Source organism: Pangasianodon hypophthalmus, chromosome 18 (assembly GCF_027358585.1).
Source record: "Pangasianodon hypophthalmus isolate fPanHyp1 chromosome 18, fPanHyp1.pri, whole genome shotgun sequence".
NCBI classification, from domain to species: Eukaryota; Metazoa; Chordata; class Actinopteri; order Siluriformes; family Pangasiidae; genus Pangasianodon; species Pangasianodon hypophthalmus.
The window spans coordinates 20019228-20039217 of NC_069727.1; the positions used below are offsets into that span (position 1 = coordinate 20019228).

Sequence of the window (19990 nt, forward strand, 5' to 3'; positions counted from 1 at the left end):
TATCTTCTACTAACTAGTTAGAGAAACGGAGAACTTGTGAAGGGGTTCCATACATCTCGTCTGAGGAACATTCACGCCAATTTGGGTTGTCACTCGGATTTCTCACGTTATTGCGTGATGTCTGATTTGCATACAGTTGAGAAAATCTAAAGTCACATGTTGCCTTGTTGCTTTGATACTGAATAGAAAATCCCCACTGAACACCTTTGGGATGAACTGGAACAGCGACTGCACCCCAGACCTCCTCATCCAACATCAGTGTCTAACTTCACTAATGCTCTTGTAGCTGAATGAACACAAATCCCCACAGCCACGCTCCAACATCTAGTGGAAAGCCTTTCCAGGAGAGTGGAGCTCATTATAACAGCAAAGTGGGAATAAATCTGCTGATGCACTACACTCACTGTCCACTTTAATAGGAACATCTGCACGCCTGCTCATTTTGGCTGACAGGAGTGGAACCTGATGTGGTCTTCTCCTGTTGTAGCTCATCCACCTCAAGGTTCGATGTTTTGTGCATGCTGAGATGCTTTTCTGCTCACCATGGTTGTAAAGAGTGATTACTTGAGTTACTATATCCTTCCTGGCATTTAGGGATAAATTCATAAATTTTATATCCGAAAATTACAAATTTCTGTAAAGCTGCTTTGTGGCAATGTCCATTGTTAAAAGTGCTATACAAATTGAATTGAATTAAATGAGCAGCTGTACAGATGTTCCTATTAAAGTGGATGGTGAGTGCATGTTGGCCATATAGTGTGTTGTACTTTCATTCATCAGTAAGGGCTTTATCTCGGTCGCAGTAAAGTCTGGAGTAGACAATGGGCATGAGGAGGGGATACACGCTGGATGAGTCGATCGCAGGCCACCATGCACACAAACAAACAGCAAGACTCCACCTTCCATACTAAATAGTACATCAAAATAATACTCTGCATACTATTCTGATATTCTGTTCTATTTTATTACTATTACTCCATTTACAGCCTGGTATTACGCAATTTTAGCCTCAGTCCAGACTTATGCAGGCTATAATTAGCGGGTGGTGTCAGGGTGGAGCAGGAAATGCTTATCAAACTGAAATCAGTGTGTGGTCCTGGGGTCATAAACATACACACAGTTGAAGTGCTGATCTAAGACCAGCTGCACTTTAAATAGAGCCTTTCATATGGTTGAAGCAACACTTCCACCACCATGTCAGAGCTACAAGGCCACATTTAGCATAACGCAATCTTTTTGGCTCTTCTTTTAAAGTTCTTCTTTTCTCTGTTAGCAGTTTGTTATAGCTTGTAGACTTCTATAAGGAAAACTCTAACCAGGAATGTTTTAAAGCAAATATGTTTAAAGGAAAAAAAGCAAAAGGTGGAAATTTATACAAGGCCAATTACAGCCTGCAGAGGATTCAAGGCCTCCTTCTCAGAAGTTTCACAAAATTAATTTTAACACATCAGTCTTCCTCGTTGGCCTTTATGGGACATTTGTTTGCTCAGAGATGCTATTTGCCTTCCTCAAACAGACGAGCAAACGCAATATGAATTATCAAGTGAATAATTCAGACGAGTGTATTGTGATTGCTTGGTGGTGAAGGTATGAACTGGAGGGAGGGTTTTTCTTTCTCTCCATCCCCCTGTGTCTCTGTATTCCTGCATGCAGCCAGGATTACCATTATTAACAAGATTTAAAGTCAGAGCACATTTCAATTACGCTACACATTAGCATGAACAGACTGGGAGGCCCAGGAGAAAAGTGTGTGGGCTGATTTCTGCAGCCCCAGAGGAAGGAGAAACAGTGACATGAATAACAGAGTGCAAGACACTTCAACTTTATCAGCAGAAATCACATTTTGTTCTTTTTCATTAATGCCAAAACAAGTGAATCATTGAGCAGAGTTTCAACTCACTGTTGTTCTGCAAACCCAGATGACTAGAGTCTTATGCTGCAATCCACTGAATCAGAACTCAACAATTTCCAAGTCATTTTTCCCCAAGTCCAATCTAAACGCATTCCAGTGCTTTCAGGAAAAACAAAGCAAGGTGATATTTGTAGGGCTAGTCTCTGAATTTGCTAGACATATAAAGAAGGCAACATATAAGAAGAGTCAACTGTCTTGTTCATCTTTGCTAATAAAAATTCTGTCACAACCTTCATAAAAATTGGGCCGAAATCAATGTAATTATGTTACAAATCTAAACTTACGAAGCTGTTAAAATATCTTCACAAGACAAAAGCTAAATATCAAGTAAAATTTAGTTTTACCAAGTAGTAAATGATGCAAAGCCAAATCCTGTCGATACTGTTTTGACATTGCGTGTATATTGCATAAAATTTGGGCTAGGTGGATGTTGAACTTTTGAGTTGCACTTTTCCCTGTTGGAGTACAACAGATTGAAGTGTTCCACTCAGTGTAAGTCATGTTCCCCTCTCTCCCTCGTCACCATAAAAAAAGAAGACAAAAACGGGCTGAAGACTTAATCTCATCAGCCAGGTATAGGTAGGTCCTTCAGGTAGCTGCTGTCAGTACACAGCTGCTGAAGCTATGGAATCAGGTATCAAAAAAAAGTTGCATCTCAGCAGTTTAGTGTCAGAAATATGCTGTCTTATTCAAATTCCATATTCAACAGCAACAACAATTCTCCTGAAATAGAGCACCATCCTCACAGGAAGTGCCACAGGAACACTGAGACTGTTTATATGTACGGCAGACAGTTACTAGACAAGTCATTAAAATTCAACGAGAGGTAAGAAAAACAGACTAAGTAGCCGGTCATACTTACAATATTTTCTGTAGAGCAAGACGACTGAGAGAGGAGTGGACAGTCTAACACATTCCAGAAGTGTCTCATCTGATCTACTCAGAAATATCCTTTGTGTCTCTCTCCATCTCTCTCATTCATATTAAATACCACAGTTCTGCGCTACAACATATGTAAATGTGGGTGTGGGCCATTACATTACAGAGTTTGCAGTCTGTGTGTTTCAGTGGGCTTCTTACAGAACAAATCTACACACCTGGAACTACACATCTGGAACGCTGGCCAACAGTGCAACAGCTTCATGATTTCAGGGTTTAGTAAAGGGCAAAACAATGAGACTGAAAGAACATGGAGGATTTTTTTTTTATTTTTTGGTGATGCAGTGGTGCCTCAGTGGTTGAAGTTCTGATTAGAAGGTACTGATCGCAGTGGAAATCGGAACTCAGCTTGGAATTATGCCATTTTCGACCAAGCTAACTGTGATGACTGATGTATATTTTCCTCCTCAAAACAGTGAACTGTATAGTCAGTGTTACATATTTAACAAGTGAATATGTCTGTATGTTGATTGCTCAAAAGTAAAACACTTGTATATACAGTATAACTCATTTAAAGGTAAGAAATGCTACTGTGTTTACTGTGTTTCATGCTGTGAGCGGCCATGTTGATTTGACGTCACCTGCTGAACTTGAAGTTGAGGAGACCATCAGTTCCTTACTGAGTTCCTTAGTAGGAATTATTTCTTTGCCTTAATAACAAATTGGCACTCACACATTAGCTTTTCCTACATTCTATGGCATGTAGCTTGTTCCTTCCATCTTTGGAATAAAAAAAAATCTGAATTTGAGAGAGAAATACAGAAACAGCGCGAGCGAGTGAGCAAGAGTGTTGGAGAGAGAGAGAGAGAGAGAGAGAGAGAGAGACAGAATATACCATAGTGCCAAATATATCTAAACATTGTTAAATGATTACGGCTATTATGCTTCTCATAGGTAGTTTAATAGCTGCATTCTTTTACAAAACAAATATGAAAGCTTAAGAATAAATAAACCCATGAGTGAATGGCAGTGGCACTGTCTGTTTTGCAGCATTTGACTGAATGTGAGCAGAAAGTAGCTCTACACACTTCAGAATTCATGCTACCACTTCTCTCAGCAGTCACATCATCAATAAACACCAGTGACCCAGTTCCACTGGCAGCCAAACATGCCCATGCCATAACACTGCCTCCACATGTCCACAGATGATGAGGAACGCTTTGGATCATGAGCCCTTCCTTTCCTTCTCCATACTCTTCACATCATTCTGAACAAGTTAATCTTGGTTTCATCTGTCCAAACAATCTTGTTGCAGAACTTGGCAGGCTTTTTTAGACATTTTCTAACAATTTCTAATCTGGCCTTTCTGTTCTTGAACGTTACCAGTGGTTTGCAACTTGAGGTAAACCGTCTGTATTTACTTTCATGAAGGCGTCTCTTGATTGTAGACTTTGTTAATGATACGCCGACCACCTCGAGAGTGTTTTTGACTTGGCTAGATGTTGTGAAGGGGTTTTTCTTCACCAAGAAAAGAATTCTGCATTAGTTGTCTTCTGTGGCCTTCCAGGCCTTTTGGTGTTGCTGAGCTCGCCATTGGATTCCTTCTTTTTAAGAATAACCAAATTTTTGATTTGGCTGCTCCTAAAGTTTCTGCTATCTCTCTGATGGGTCTTTGTTTTTTCAGCCTAATGATGGCCTCCTTCACTTTTGGTGACACCTCTTTGGACAGCATATTGGGAGTTCCCATGAACAGCTACCAAATGCAAATTCAATGCCTGGAATCAACATGTCTCTTGATGCTTACACCTTTGTTGTTTGTGGGTATGTTCAAGACATAATGCAACATCAAGAACTTTGTGGCACTGAAAGCCGAGGTGCTGCCCAAACATATGACATAAAATCATTTGGTGGCTGAACAAAGATAGCTAGATAAATGTGTCCATTATAGGCAACTCCTCAGTAAGAACAGCTATCTAGTGATAGCTAGCTAGCAGATTTTAGGTGAGCTATACCGGTTCCTTAAAGCAATATAAATTAGACATGTTGGCTAACTAGCAAGCTAAGCCTGTGCTTGCTTAAATTCTTAGTTGGCAGGACAACCTCACTGATATAACAGTTAGTTACTTTGTTGAAATGAAGTGGGCACTGCAAAGATGGAGCTCCTGAGACCAATTATCTTTCCTAATTGCCTGCAACCACAACTGTCTTCTGTTGGCTTGGAAAGGTGTCTGATTCGATAGTATGCATTAAAAATGAATGTGTTTGTGACACTCTTCTGATTTCGACACCTAACAGCTTTTCATTTTAGAAAACAAATTCTGGCTCGCTCTTAAAGATCACTACAGTCTCCCACTATGTTTTTGCAACCAGGAAACGTGGCTGACAACTGAGTGATGTGTCTCACTCAGATGCCTTTTTTTTTTCTCCAAGATTATATAAATCGTGTACTTTAGACCAGGCATAGGATGTTTTATTTTTTACCAATCTTCATAGACTTTCTGTCACATTTCTACTGTGCTTTCTACTAACCAGCAAACACTCTTTAGCTTGCCCACAAACTCACAGCATGGTCTTGTCCTGATCCTGATCTTTCGAGTCAGACATCTTAAAGAACTGCAGTAACTACTGTGATTTTTATGAAGCTTAAAGCATAGCATCTCAATGGGGTTTAAGCCAGGACTTTTTACTAGGCCACTCCAAAACCTAAAATTTGGTTTCTTCCGAGCCATTCAGAGGTGGACTTGCTCTTGTGCTTCAGACTGACGACCAGACATTCTCCTTCAGAATTCATGGTTCTGTCAATTAAGGCATGTCACCATACAAACAGAAAAGCATCCCCACACCATCACACAACCACCACCATGTTTAAATGATGATATGATGTTCTTATTGTGGAATGCTGTGTTAGCTTTATGACAAATATAATGGGAGCCATATCTTCCAGAAAATTCCACTTTCAATTTATCAGTCCATAGAATATTATCCCAAAAGGCTTGGGGGTCATGGGTGAGATGAGCCTTTATGTTCCTCTTGATTAGCAGTGGTTTTCACCTTGCAACTCTCCCATCGATATCATTTTCCCCCAGTCTCTTTCTAATGCGTGAATCATCAATGCTTACCTTATCTGAGGCAATCAAGGCCTGCAGTTCCTTAAATGCTCATCTGGGTTCTTTTGTGACTTCCTGGATGAATCGTCTGTGCAGTATTGGAGGAATTATGGTAGGCCGGCCATTTCTGGGGAGATTAACCACTGTTCCAAGTTTTCCCCCTTTGGAGATAATGGCTCACTGTGGTTCACCATTGTCCCAGAGCCTTAGAAATGACTTTGTATCCTTTTCCAGACTGATATTTTTCAATAATTTACTTTCCCATTTATTCCAGAGTCTCTGTTGATCACAGCGTAGTGTGCTACTTGTTGAGACCTTTTAGCCTACTTCACATTGCTGGAAAGTTCTATTTAAGTGATGTTCTATTTAGGTTCTATTTAAGTGACATTTTGATTCAACGGGGCTGGCAGAAACTCAAACCAGGGAGTGTCTAATCTCATTGAACCCAGTTATCAAGCAAATTTGGTTAATTGAAGCACATTAAGTTTCAACATGCACAGCAATTGAAAACTTATCTTGTGAAAGTCAACAGGGAGAAGGATTTTTTTTGTGTGTTTTTCTTTTTTCATCTACTTGTCTGCTGGGCAACTATGAATAAAAAAAAGCCTTTGGACACGAAATATGCATTTCCTGAGCACCCGAGCTACTGATTTGTCTAACCCTGAATCACACATGTAAGGCATACATTTATAATTTCCCCCCAAAAATATAAATAAATAAACAAACAAATTAATAAAATTCCTGCTTGTAAATTTGTTGTGAACAGCGATATATGTGCTTAGCATCAAAGATCCAAACCACCCAAAATGGCACCATTCCCATAGCCTGGGAGCATAGGCTAACAAACAAGCCCAAACCCAGATTACTCTTTACACCAGGGAAAACACCACAGTAAACATACAAAGAAAACTGACTTGTGCAGCTCACACAGTGCTTCCTGAAATTATAGGTTGTGAGGTTTGTGGTTGCACAGTATTACAATACTGCCCTGGTATCCTCCAGAAAATACGCAGAGGCTGAAATGTGAAATGTCTTTGCGGATTTGTGCCCTCTCTCTGTCCCTCAGACAGCTGCTGACCTTGAGATGAAGACAGGAAGATGAAAGTAGGCTGTATGCAAGAAGGAAAACACGGCCTCCTCAGGATCAGTGCAGGAGAATAAGCCAAAATACCAAGAGAATACTTTAACCAGCAGAGGGCTCTTTTAAAAACGCAGCAGTTGACTGTTTAAATCAGGGGAATCTGTTCTGGTGCTTGCAGGACAGCAAATTTAAAGAATTACTAAATATTTAACAGAACAACAGAAATAATAAATTTTTACAATTATATGTTCAATCTAACCACAGGTTTAGACAAACAGCTAATTTTCTTTTCTAGCTCACCTCTTTGTCTTTTGGTCTCATTTTTCAGACTCTTTCAGATTTCTGTATTACCTTCCTCCCTCTCACGCTCTTCGACACACAATGCAATTTATTTTTCCAGAGAGAATGACAAGTGACTGAGGGTCTTGTAACAGCTATCAAGCTGAAGCACAAGGAGGTCGTTTAGAAACTCCCACACAGGCAGTGTGAATAAGAGTTGATGGAGAAGCAATCATCTACTCCTACTAACACTAACACACACAGACATACACACACACACATATCTCTTTATTCCTGTGACAAACATTTCTACATATTGGTGGTGCCCTTGAAAATTCCACAGCTGTTTTTCACTTTGGTTAGTTGGGCACTACCCACAATGCCGTCTGACTACCTGCTGATCATGGCGCAGTGGGATTTAGCCCTCACTTCATCTTTACCTAAAGACAGTGATGCAGCGGGGCTTTAGTCCTTTAATTTGTCCAGAATCGGTAAACTTGTTATAAATAATTTCAATATAAAGATATTTTATGTGTTTCTGGGTAGAAGTTTCCTATGAGAATATTGTGAGCAAATTCGCTGCTTCTTTACCAGAGCAGGCATGGTCACGTGTAACTTCATCTAACCTGGCTTTAACAAAAACATGAGATAATGGAGAGGGATTGGTTCAATTCTTTAAAACTACACTTCTTAAAGGTGAAACCCAAGTGATGTGGTTATAGTCCTGTACCATGACTGAGCCTTTCATTGACTACTGAGGTATAGCTACATTTTCCAAAGCCAACAGGTATCTTGTGTCCTGAAGACTGAGCACTGTGTAATTCTCAGCTGTTACAGTTGATGCTGAACAAGCTTTGCTTAAACTACAGTTGAGGCCAAAAGTTTACAGAGACCTAGGCTAAACTCACTCAACTCCACACATTTCATGCTAGAATACATTTCCTTTGTGAAGTCAATTAGATCATTTGTTGTTGTTTTTTTTTAGTTATTTAACCCTTACCTAACCCTAAGTCATTTTAAAATGTTCTAAAAAGAAGATATCAGAAATGTAATAACTTTTAAAAGCTTCTGATTGGCCAATTGTCATAATTAGAAGTTAATTGGCAGAGCACATGTGGCTGTATTTAAGGGCCTAACTTTCGAGACAGCGCCTTTATGCCCTTGATACCATGGGAAAATCCAAGCGACTCAGCCAAGACCTCAGAAAAAAAAAGGAAAAAAAAAAATTGGACCTCCAAGTCCAGTTCCTCCTTAGGAACAACTGAAAGTTAGACTAGCATCCATACCACATAGTTCAGGAAGAAACTTGGAGTTGGAGGCATCAGGTACCAAAGTACAACAAAGCCCCTTCTCTAAGTCTTTTGGAGGAGTGTTCTCCGGTCAGATGAAACAAAAATTGAACTGTTGGCCATTACTTGCCATAATGATCAGTGAGGCTTTGAATGTAAAGAACACTATCCCAGCTGTGAAACATGGCAGTGGCAGCATTGTGTTGTAGGCAATGTGTTTTGCATATTCTTGCATGACTTGTGTGTTAAAATTCAAGCTTGGGCCTGATGTTTAGTTATTCATCAGGTGACAATCAGGCCCAAGCTTGAATCTTCAATCAAAACAAACAAACAAACAAAAAAAAACACCCTGAATCAAAAACTGGGGATATGATTACTTACAGTTGAGACCAAAAGTTTACATTTCCAGCAAAACTGCCTCCATTACACACACAGCAACTCAGTTCTCATAAGTAATAAGTCGTCTTCTGTTCAGATACAAGCACCAACACCTACAGGTTCTACACTAACTTATACTCACTATCTCTGCTACACACAAAATTCAACTAATAATTTAATTAACAGACTTAACTACAAGGCTAATAAATTTTTTTTTTTTTTTATAAAATAACCTGTGCACTGATCGTGATTATATTCAGTGCATGTTACAAATCCTACATATACTAGCGAGGGCTGCCATGGTCGCAAAGCAGTGATGAATCATGTTCCTAATGACACAAAGGAGGGGGAACAGTCAGGTTTGTGATTCAGAGACAGACCGGTCCTGCCGGGTGAGATTTATGATGTTTCTGCATGTCGGTGCCAGCTAAGAGAGGCTCCATCTCTTACTGAACACAACTAGCAGAGCTAAATATCCAAAGCACAGAACTACAGTGACAGGGCTTAAAAAGTGACCTGAACCTTTGAGCAAACATTGCAGTGTTTACCTTCAGCATACATACATTGACTTATGGAAAGAGCAATGTATTCCAGTCTAATCCCAGAAAAAAGTTAATAACTTATCTGTACTAGGATTCACTGTAGCTGTAACTGTAAGAAATGAATGATCTTTAAGGCAGCCAACTGATGGTGCAATGAGAGCAGGTCTAAGCTAATAGAGCACATTGCTCAAAGCTCTTCCAATGTTGAAGTAATCTGTGGTCAGGGGTTGAGTTTGCGCAACATCAGAGCTACATCACTACAAAACTGTAGAACTGTTCCAAATTACATACCTCGTATTTTACCATCAAGCGCTTGCAATCAGTAATTAAAAGTATTAAAATTAAATAGAAAAATACATCACAATACCAACAATATCTCTCAAAAGTGTGCTGTGACATAATTTATCATAATATCGATATTATATCATCATATCTTCCAGCCCTAACTCATACATATTCAAATGTATTCAATGTATCCAGTTTTTTGCAGAATAAAATAAAAAAGAAAATGTTAGTATGCTGTTACTAGGTAGGTGCTGTTAAGTGAAACAAATCATTTCACATGTTTTTCAGACTGTTTACTATAAATATTAAGTAACGGAGAACTCTTCAGTGGTACGCTATAATGCAATTAGCATACTACAGTCCCACACCCACACACACAGATTTACACACAGGGAATAATCATCAAGATGAAAGCTGCCCATTATTAATGCACGTGTTAGCCTCCTCATCCTGCCAGGACTATTCGGTTAGCAGTGTGTGATCAGGAGGATTGATTCATAAAACCTGAAAGGTTTCATTCTCACAGCTTTGGTCCGAGCTAAATAATTAGAGTTGGTCTAATAAATAAAGATGCCTTCCTAAGATGGGATGAAATGAGAAAAGGAGCATGAGATGGAACAGAAATCCACAGGTTGCGAGCTGCAGATGGTAAAGCAAATTATTTTGGAACCATACAATTGAGTGCCTACAACTTTGTGGCAACAGTTAGGGAAAGAGCCACATATGGGTGTGATGGTCAGGTGTCCACATACTTTTGGCCATATAGTGTATAATGACAACAGTTTGCTAACAATTTGCCAGCAAAAGGTTCTGGAAGCAATATTAACCTCTACCAAAGTGATGGAAAGGCCAAAGTGTGGAGAAAGAAAGGATGATCCAAATGCTTGTGATCCAAAACACAGTGTCGCTAGAAAGTTTGTGAACCCTTTACAATCTTCTGCATAAATTTGACCAGAAATGTGATCAGATCTTCATCTAAGCCCTAAAACTAGATAAAGAAAACCCAATTAAACAAATGACGCAAAAACATTATAGGTTTTATCTGTATTTATTGAGCAAAATTATGCAACATTAAATATCATCATCAAGAAAAGTATGAGAACCTTTGCTTTCAGTAACTGGTGTGACCCCTGTGAGCAGCTTCAACCAAACGTTTCCAGTAACTGGTGATCAATCCTGAACAACTTACAAAACTGCTTCAACTGCTTCAAAGGTTATCTGTCCATAAACTGAAGCTTAACTGAAAGTGGGTCATGCAGCAAGACAATGACCCTAAGCACACAAGTAAGTCTACAAAGAAATGGTTCAAGCAGGTGAAATTGGAATGACCAAGTCAAAGTCCAGACCTTAACCAAACAGAAATGTTGTGGAAGGACCTAAAAAGCAGTGTTTGTCTGATGGTAGACTCATGAACTCTTAGACTCTTAGATGTTACCCTGGGGTTCTTTGTGACTTCCTGTAATATTATTTGCCATGCCCATGGAATGATTTTTGCTGGACAATCATTGCTTGGGAGAGTAACTGTGGTGCTGAATTTCCTCCATTTCTATATCATCCGCCTCAGAGTGGATTGGTGGAGGCCAACTCTATACAGAAGAGTGTTTTGTAACCTTTTCCAGCCTGGTGAGCATTGATATCTCTTTTTCTGAGGTCTTCAGGAATCTTCTTTGATTGAAACACGGTTCACTTCCATAAACCTGTGCGGTGAAGACCAGACTTTGATAGTGAAGACCCAAGTTTATGTTCTTGAAACATGGAAGGGCCTGCTAAACCCACGTCTGATTGCCATCCCCTTGACTGAACCACCTGACTTCAATTACCCTGTTAAATTAACTCATACTCCTAAAGGTTCACATACTTTTCTGACAAAGATATTGAATGTTGGATAACTTTGCTCAATAAATAAATGTAAAAACTATAATGTTTTGCATCACATGTTCAATTTTGTTCTCTTCATCTAGTTTTAGGACTTAGATTAAGATTGATCAGATTTTAGGTCAAATTTATTCAGAAATACAGAAAATTGTAAAGGGTTCACAAATGCACCATATGAGCTCATAGGTCAAGCATGGTGGAGGTAGTGTCATGACTTGGGCTTGCATGGCTGCTTCTGGAACAGACTCACTAATCTTTACTGATGATGGAACTCATGATGGTAGCAGCAGAATGAATTCAGAAGTCTACAGAAACATTCTGTCTGCCAATTTACAGAGAAATGCATCCAATCTAATTGGGAGGAACTTCATCATGCAGCAAGACAATGATCCACAACACACTGCAACACAACAAAGAACTTCATCAGGGGAAAAAGTGGAAGGTTTTAAAGTCAATCACCAGACCTTATCCCAACTGAGCAGCATTTCACCTCCTGAAGAGGAGACTGAAGGGAGAAACCCCCAAAACTAACAACATCTAGCTGTGATACAAGCCGGGAAAAGCATCACAAAAGAAGAATGTAACAGTTTGGTGATGTCAGTGAGTCGCCGGCTTGATGCAGTTATTGCAAGCAAGGGATATGCAACCAAATATTAAGTATTATGTTATTTACTTTAGGACTATCTGTTATACACACTAGCATGTGCATGTGTTGTGTGCAGATTTGTGCAGTGGTCTCTGCCAACACACTCGCTTGTGCGCCCGAGGGCATGCAGCACATAAGAACACGCAGAAGAAGTAAAAAGAATCTGTAAAATGTGTGTAGACTGCTGACATGGAAATCCATCAGTATATATCTTTTGTCGAAATGTTAAAAGAAAAACTCTGAACAATGTTGAAATGACTTATTAGATCCTATTTGGTAGCACTGAGTTATATTTCTAATATCGTAAAAAGCAGAGCCGAAATAACTGTTGGAGAAGTCGTGTCTGGTTTGGGGGGAAAAAAATAAAAATGTACAGAAAATTGACTCGGATTGACACAAAGCGTTGTTGAGATTCTGGAGGTGTGCACGTCTCCTCCTCTGTAAGCTACACTATCTTCAGCGATTAACTAAAGCACAGCCATGTACATACACATGCCCACAGCTGTCCCACAATGCACCACAGTAACAGCCAGATGTCAGACAGCTCTCTCCTGAGAAAATAGATAAGAAGAGGACACAAGGACACAAAGCCGTGGGAACTTACATTCTGTTATGATTGGACTGTGCTGAACACACACACACACATACACACACACACACACACACATACACACACACGCATACGAGACGTTCTCGGTTAAATGTGAAAAAGCAGCCCAGACAACATGACGCATAATGGCACTTCCCCTTCACCCGCCTTCATATATCTTCATGGACCAGCGATTCACATTTCAAAAGGATGTAAATGTAGGGGTGGGCGATACGACAAAAATATAATAACAATAAACATTAAGATGATATGTGACATATTGTAATATATAATTTTGCTCACAAACTTCCACTAGTGTTATATTCAAGAAAAAAAAAAAAAACTTCCAAAATTTATGTCTACAAAAATTTGACAGTAAGTCTACACACCCCTGTTAAAATGACATTAAAATGGTTTTTGTGCTGGGTTAACTTGGTTTCAGAACCTTTTTCACCTCTATTGTTGTATTAACTGCTACATATAAAAATGAAATGACAAACAACCAAAAATGTTTTGGTGAAAAAAGAAAAAACAAAAAAACGTCCAATCCCCAGCTTGCATAAGTGTGCACATCCTTTTATAATGGTGAATGTGGCAGTGTTCTGAATCAACCAATCACATTCAAACTTGTCAAATACTAATTAGTACACACCTGCCATCAATTAAAGTGACTGATTAACCCCATATAAAGTACAGCTGTTCCTTTGGGATTTTCCAGACATCTCTTTGGTAACATGCAACTGGAAAAGCTGTAAAGGGCTTTCAGAGCAGGTACGGGATCTCACTGGTGAAAAATATCAATCAGGAGAGGGTTACAAAAAAAATTTCCAAGGCATTGGATATACCATGGAACAATAATCAACGAGTGGAGAATATATGGCACGCAGTAAGAAAAGAATGTCCCTCTAAAATGGATGAGAAGACCAGGAGAAAACTGGTCAGGGAGGCTGTCAGGAGGCCCGACAGCAACGTAAAAGAATTGCAGCAATTTCTCGCATTTACCGGTTGCTCCCTACATGTGACGACAAATGTCTGGGCTAAGATGGAAGCCTTTTTTTAACCAAAAAAACATCCAAGCCCGGCTAAAGTTTGCAAAAAACAATCTCCCAAAACCATGTGGAATAATACCTTATGGTCTGATGAGACCAAAGTTGAACCTTTTGGCCACAATACCAAAAAATATGTTTGGCGCAACAAAGAAATAAATAAATAAAAAAAACACAGTATATCACCAAAAGAACACCATTCACCACAGTGAAGCATGGTGGCGGTAGCATCATTCTTTGGGGTGGAGTCATGAATAGCTTGGGTGAATTTTGGCACACAATCTTAAGGCTTCTGCTAAAACACTTAAAACGAAGAGGAATTTCACCTTTCAGCACGACAACGACCAGAAGCACACCTCCAAATCAACAAAGGAATGGCTTCACCAGAAAAAATCAAGGCTTTGGAACGGCCCAGCCAGAGCCCAGATCTACATCCAATCAAAAATCTGTGGAGTGACCTGAAGACGGCTGTGCACAGGAGATGCCCAACCAATCTGATAGAGTTAAAATGCTTTCGCAAAGAAAAATGGCAAAATGTTCCTACGCGAAGACGTGCCAACTGAGTGACTCTTACCCAAAAAGACTGAATGCTCTGATAAAATCTAAAGGTGCCTCAAATAAGTATTAGTTGCAGAAGTACACTTACACAACCAGGTTACTGAACATTTTTCTTTTTCTTTTTAATACCCTAAAACGGTTCTTATTGTTTTTCACTTTACTTTATATGTTGCAATTTTGCTATTTCACAAAAAAGGTAGAAAAGGTTCTAACATGATTTATCATGGTTTCATTTTTTTTTTACCTCACAAAAACCTGCCATTTTAACAGGGGTGTGTAAATTAATTTTTTTATATCCACTGTATGTATATATATATATATTAATCATAAGTCATAATATATATAAATAAATTCACATATTTACAATATATTTTGAATCGCTATATGTTAAAATCGCTATACAAATAAAATTTAATTGAATATAAATAATAAATATAAATAATAGTCATATTTTATACATATATACACACACACACATCTTTTTTTTTTTTTTTAAATCTGTTACGATTTTAAAGATTAAGCACACAACATCAAATCAGCTTCTTCCAGATGATTTGTAATTAAATTTATTATTATTTTTTTTTTAATGTAAAAGAGTACTGAAATGAAAAAAATGATCACAATATTGATATGTTGCCCAGGACAACATAAATGCACTGACACACTTTGAGATTAAAGCGCAATTAGGTGTTGGTGATGTGACGATGTTTAGATCGTGAACAATTAAAATGTCTCCATAATCTGTCTTTACAGAGAGCTCACATGTACCGTGATACTAAACACAGTTCTGCTGGTTGTGCTGAAATCACATGGCACCACAAGTTGTTTTATGAACCAGACTTTACTCTGTTCGCTAATCCACCTTGTGTTGTCCCGGGCAAACACATGAACAAACCAATGATAAACAAGAGCAGGCGATCCCTTAGCCTACACTTCCTCCTCGACAAAGCAGCATACACACACACCATCAGTTATATGGAGCTGTTGGATTTTTCACACAGCCCAAACAACGGCTGTTTGCAAAATATGCAAAGGCAAGACTGGCATGTCGAGGAGGCACGACGAATTTGTTTAACCACCACAAAGCACGTAAAGAGTGTGCTGAAATCCAGAGAACACAGCGAGTGCATGTGAACAGAAACCAGCCAGAAACACAGCTGAAGTAACCACGATAACAAATTCATTTGAAAAAGGCACTCCTTATCAGAAAACAAGGATATAATACCCATCGATACATTCAAAAACAAGGGGTTTAAGTGACTTCTAAAATAGTTAATGACTTATTAACCAAGTCGCAAGTTATTTTCTAACACCGTCACTCCTCGGCTGTATACAGAATGCAGACAGAAGTGCAATAAAAATCAACACAACGAGACACACAAATCACTTATTTAAAAAATGTTAAACCAAGTCAACGCTAATATATTCAGTATTCACGCATGTTTAAATACTGCCCTGTCAATCACCTTTCCATTTATACTTAATACTGAAGACATTAATAGAGGTGATTTTCATTTTAGAAATAATTCTTGACATTTTGTTATGTTTTATTAAGTTTCCTTGTAAAGCTACAGTGTATTTTTTCAATAGGGAAATTAGTTTGGCTGCTCTGTTCAGTAAATTTGCAAAATTGTCTTAAAAACCAACATGGAAAAAAAAATAAACAATATAACGGATCGTGACAATAAAAAATAATTTTAAAAAATCACATGATATGATATTTTTGCCAGATTGCCCACCCCCAAACCTATCACTAATACGTGCACACAGAGTCGAGGTCAGGAGCTCTTGGATTATTCAGGGCATCGTGAAGAAGCCTCGTCTCTCCCACTGCTGTCAGACTGTAAGCTTGGCAGTGACAACAGCACTTCAGCAATAGAGCTAAAAGCGTTTTAAAGCCTAGGTGGGACAGAGAGGCCTCTCTAATGCCTCTGTTCACCTTTTGAACTTAATGTTTGCACAGTCGACCGCACAAGCTGTAGAACGGCGCTTTATAAAATCTTCACATGCTCCATGTTACAACCTAGTAAAAAAATGATATCACTGTATTAGGGCTCGTATGACGATATAACATTAACTTCATGATAAATTATGTTGCAATAAGCTTTATTGGGATATTGTGATATCTTTTTATATATTGTTTTCATTAAAACTGGAAGCAGCTGATTTTGTACTTAATTTAATTTTCTAATTTTCTACTTAATTTTGATTTTAAATTGTACATTTTTACTCCTCAAATATTTTATAAATATATATTATAAATAAATATATTATTTTTTTAAACAAAATGCAGGCATTAAATCTACATCATAAAACATTTTTTTAAAATGCAATGCTAGTATTTTACTGGCAGTTTATATATATATATATATATGTGTAGCTAGATAGAACGGTTAACGCAGCCAGTAAGTAAATGATTAATTAATAATATAAAATTTTTAAAAGTGTCAGTCATTTTGAGACCTGTATACACATATGGCATTTCTCTTCCTCTTTCGCTTGTCACTTGGACTTGAACACAGCATTTGTGCTTGAACTCTGCCGCTTTGGTCTTTGGCTCAGTTAGATTCGAGCAGGCTAAATGCTGCACATGTGCTGAATCCACGCGTGCAGCAGTGGTACATGCATCACCACCGTCAGAGCCGAGCAGGAAGCCAACGGCTGTTCCAAGTGACTGGGGGTTATCATTACTGTAAGGCCTAGAAACACACCAACAACGGAGCCACAAGGACACACAATCATCAAATTCAGTCTCAGTCATTAAAAAAGGGAAGCAAACATTGCTAATTAAAACACAATCAATTAACAATTAGTATTATTAAACAATTAAAAAAACAATAAGAGCATTACCAAATGCACCAATGTTAAAAAAAAAAACAAAACGCTGATATGGGAGATTATTAAATAACTAAAGGCCTGATGTAATTTTGTGATTTAAAAAGTAGTGCAGAGGTGAACATGAGCATAAGGTGTAACAGTAAAGTGTTTGTTGTATATCATTAGGACATAGCAAGGTCAAATAAGCCAATGGCATGTGTGTCTGGGAGTCCAGGGTAGCAGAACCAGCTGTGTTTCAGGCTGAGAGGAACGGTCTTCATCCCTCTGCTGTCTATTACAGCACCACTACATACCTATTCAGAGTTAAGACCTTTAGTCAAATGCAGCATTATAACGGTACGTAGGGAAGGTAAAGAGATGGAGTAGGAAGCGATGCATGGAAGCTGTAAGTATAGAAACTACTGTAAAAAGAAACGTGATACAAAATTACAGGCACTCTCATTGTATTTGGGATTACTGGTGGATATGACCCTTTTTGACCTCTGCCGGTCTTTTTTGTTCACAATCAGTTAGTTTGATTGATTACATATGACCCTGGGTCAGCTGGACCCCCTGCTCCCTCAGACATGTTGACGGTTTAAAAACGTGCAAACTGACGCAACAGCAGCGGAAGCAAGAAGAACTCCCTCCTGAGAGATCTGATCATTGTGAGTGAGACTTTCACTGCAAGCGCTCAAAACAACCCACAAATCTGTGACATCATACAACCGTAACAACCATATCCCAGTCAGGGGTTAACTTTATACTGCCTGAGGCTCTGCTACTTTCACAAAGCCAATAATTGCTCACTGCCAATAAATCTTATTCAGTCAGTGACAATTAAAAGACAGCACGAATAGACCCCACGCATCCCGAGACCCCCCACCGCCACCACCACGCGGTTTTAATTTAAATCAAAGCAGTCTTGAACACAGTGGCTGCTTCTTCCTGAAACATTGCATTTCTTCATTATCAAATTCTATTTAACAAATTTATAATTAAATTCTCATAAAAGAGACTTTCTTCAGATTCATATGAGTAGTTTGGATTAGTGCTCTATATTCTATCTGTAATCACATATTTGCATGTTTCCTCTAGTATAAAACCGGCATCCAGACACACGACACATACTTTTCAGCAGCTTTCAGTCCAATATTTTTGTGCTTTTAACTATCATCGTTTTGCCTGATGTTGCCAGCTGCGTCTCGAACCGCATACCAGCACACTAAAAACTGTAGTACAATGGATATAAAAGTCTACACTCCCCAGTTAAAATGGCAGGTTTTTGTGATGTAAAAACACAAAAAGAAACTAAGATAAATCATGTGAGAACTTTTTCCACTCTCGATGTGAAATTACAACGTATAAAAATTAACTGGAAAACAATCAGAAACTAACAGGGGTTAAAGACATATGACCATACGAGCATATCCCAGCTATCCTTGATTACAATAATGAGCTGAAGCCCTTCGGGTCCTGTTCAGGTCACTCTTGGCCAGAATCCTCGATCCCGAACACTGGAGACTGAGGTGATAATCTGTTAGCATTAGCACTGCCAGTGCAGCAAGCTTGCCCTTAGCCACTACAGTTAGCATAATGTACAATTTGCAGAAAGGGGACAAGCTAGGAATGAGGACAAGACAGGAAGAATAATGTTGGTGAAGAGAGAATTAGCAACAGATGTTAGCCTGTCAGTTCCCTCAAAATGGTGTCACTGTGGACACGCAGGGATCCGTGCAATGACAAATGATAAATAAAATGATAAACACCCCGTCTCAGCTAAAGACATGACAGAAGCCTGTTCAGCAAAAGGAGGAGTATGGTTTGGCACTGATGAGGTCATTTCCTCTGCTGGCTCCCTAATGTATGTCACTGCACAGACATACATCAGCAGGAGCCTTGAGCGCTACACTAACTAGACAGAGGTGAGAACTGAGAGAGGTGCATTACAGCTGAATCACTTCTCACAGGCTCAATCAAGTGATCTGTAGGAAACAACACAGAACAGCAACCCTACAAGTAACCTTCACTTTCATTTGGACAGTTTTCTGAGGAAGATCGCATAAAAATATCTTAAAACTATTCACTATTAAACAACCATATAACTAAAGAGGTTTCAGCTCTTTACTTACATCCACTTCAGTGTTTCCAAACTAACACAAACGGCGTCACGAGAGAAACTCACAATCTTCATTTATTTTACAAATTAATATTAAAAATATCAAAGATGGATTTTGTGCTAATATTTTAATCTTACCAAGAGTTGCATTTAGACAAGCCAAGTTCACATTAACTGTAAATGTAAAACATTGCATTTAATCCTGCAGATGTACATAAGCTACGCAGGCGAGTGTGTGAACAATGTCGCTCGAGTTGCTGCTGCTTCTGGAAGCACACACAATGTCATGCATCAAGTATGAACTAAGCCGCTCTGTGTCAGGACATATCACACCACCCCGGCATTGATTATTTTCCTATAACAGCACACTTCCCACTGGACTGGTAAATCAGTCCAAGGAATATTCCTTTGGTTTTTAGTTACTTATGTCACACATACATATGTTACTAAAATAATAAAATGTTCAAATGTTACAGTAGTCCTAAATTATAAATTACAAAATTATGAGGTCATTTAGCCTAAACGTTTAGGAACCCCTGGTTTACTTAATCGCTGGAACACACTATGGATACAAGTAATTATACATTT

General features: G+C 38.7%; 1 protein-coding gene across 20 annotated transcripts in view; it reads right to left on the bottom strand.

Moving 5' to 3' along the window:
* plekha5 (pleckstrin homology domain containing, family A member 5) overlaps positions 1 to 19990 on the bottom strand; it is a 106442-nt gene that overhangs the window by 63172 nt on the left and 23280 nt on the right. The gene's annotated exons all lie outside the window — the stretch shown is intronic.